This window comes from Dromiciops gliroides, chromosome 5 (genome assembly GCF_019393635.1).
Source record: "Dromiciops gliroides isolate mDroGli1 chromosome 5, mDroGli1.pri, whole genome shotgun sequence".
Taxonomy (NCBI): Eukaryota; Metazoa; Chordata; class Mammalia; order Microbiotheria; family Microbiotheriidae; genus Dromiciops; species Dromiciops gliroides.
Genome location: NC_057865.1, coordinates 268,305,251 through 268,306,934, shown reverse-complemented (window position 1 = coordinate 268,306,934; position 1,684 = coordinate 268,305,251). Strand labels below are relative to the sequence as shown.

The 1,684-nt window shown below is 38.2% G+C and overlaps 1 non-coding gene across 1 annotated transcript; it reads right to left on the bottom strand.

Moving 5' to 3' along the window:
• Positions 1–804: 804 nt before the first annotated feature.
• Positions 805–907, bottom strand: LOC122730214. Its single transcript, XR_006353421.1, has one exon. It is a non-coding gene; the product is annotated as a U6 spliceosomal RNA (small nuclear RNA).
• Between the last annotated feature and the right edge of the window lie 777 nt (positions 908–1,684).

Sequence of the window (1,684 nt, the reverse complement as noted above, 5' to 3'; positions counted from 1 at the left end):
CACGTCATTTGAAACCGTTGTTTAGAAATGTTCATAATTGGAATACCCAAAGCCATTTAGCAGCAAATGAGAGAACAACAGAGCAAGGGCAGGCATGAATCATTTGACTCCATTCTGTGTTCTACCTCATTGCCCAGGCAAAGAAGAAATTATGCTTGAAAAATCAGCCACGCAACATTTATGAAACTGGTTGTATTTCTCAAGAGGTGATTATCTGGTAAATTCCATGAAGGCTTATAGCCTGTACTATAATCCATCAGTTTTTGGGTAACGATATGAGCATGAAAGGTCTTCTCATAGGTTTGGTAATGATTTGAGCATCCCTGAGTACTCTGCCTAGTCTCCAGGTATTTCCTGTACCTCTGCTTGTCCTACCCCCATTCTCTTGTATCTGCTAAAGTAACTAAAGCATCCGGTAGGGCGTTCACTCCTCTATGGCCTTCTGCAAATGTAACTTTTGAATGGCTTAAGACAACTTTTATTACCTGGGAGGGGGTATCCTGCTCACTCAGCAAACATGTTAGGAGTGACCCCTTCATATACTCTGCTATCTAAAGTCCAGCCACACTGCTCATCTTTGCAGTTCCTTACATAGGACCCTCCATATTCCATCTACAAACTGCCTGCCCCCCTCCTTGGAATGCACCCCTTTGTTTTGGACTTCTAGAGTCCCTAGATATCTTTGAAGCTCAACTTAAGAACTGACTTCTCTGTAAAGCCTTCCCTGACTCTCCTCCAAAGAGCCAATTCCTTCTCAAATTACCCTGTTATTTATTTTGCATATACCTTGTACTTATCTTTGTTATTTTACTAGAGCACTTCCCAAATCTGCGTGTCGTCCTTGTTCAGGGGCCATACTAATGTTTTCTGTATCATTCCAATTTTACTATACAGGCTGCCAAAGTCAGCACGTAATATATGTTGTGTTATATACACACATACACATATACATATTTGTGTATGTATATGTATATATGTATATATATCACATATATACATACAATATATATCATTCTCCTAATAGAGTACATTTTTATACATCACTGTACCACCCATAGCTTTCACAGCAGGTGTTTATTATTGCATGAATAAATGAATGAATCAAATGCTTTCAAAATAAGGAGAGTGGGGTGGAACTCCTAGAGCGAAAGAGATGTCTTCATTTTTTACCTTTGTATGTGGAGGTTCCTGGCACATAAAAAATTGATTAATAAATGTTTGTTGATTGAAACTGATAGACTTCTCAGTTTAAAAAAAATCCAAGGTTAGAATACAAACAAGGGAAAAGGAAGCAAGATCTCATTTTTGCCCAAGCACATCAGACAGTTTTCCTTGTAGAGAACCATAAATATTTCTCTCACATATGAAATATGCCATTATGTAAGTTGGAGGGGAGAAGACACTTGAACCCAGGTCTCCTTGACTCCGAAACCAGCTCCCTGGGAGCTGGTGTTATTGTCATCATCCTTGCTGCTGTGGTTTTTATTATTATTAATTTTTACTGTTATTATTGCTCCCGTCTCATCTTCTTTTTAATGGAATATGGATAGAAATAGTTCAGGGGCAAGTCACTATGATATTAATCTCTTCTACAGCTGGTGTTTGGCATGTTATTCCACAGGTAGACGAAATGGGTTTTTTTTTAGCAAATTTAATTTAAAGTGTTAGGAGGAAACTCATCTTC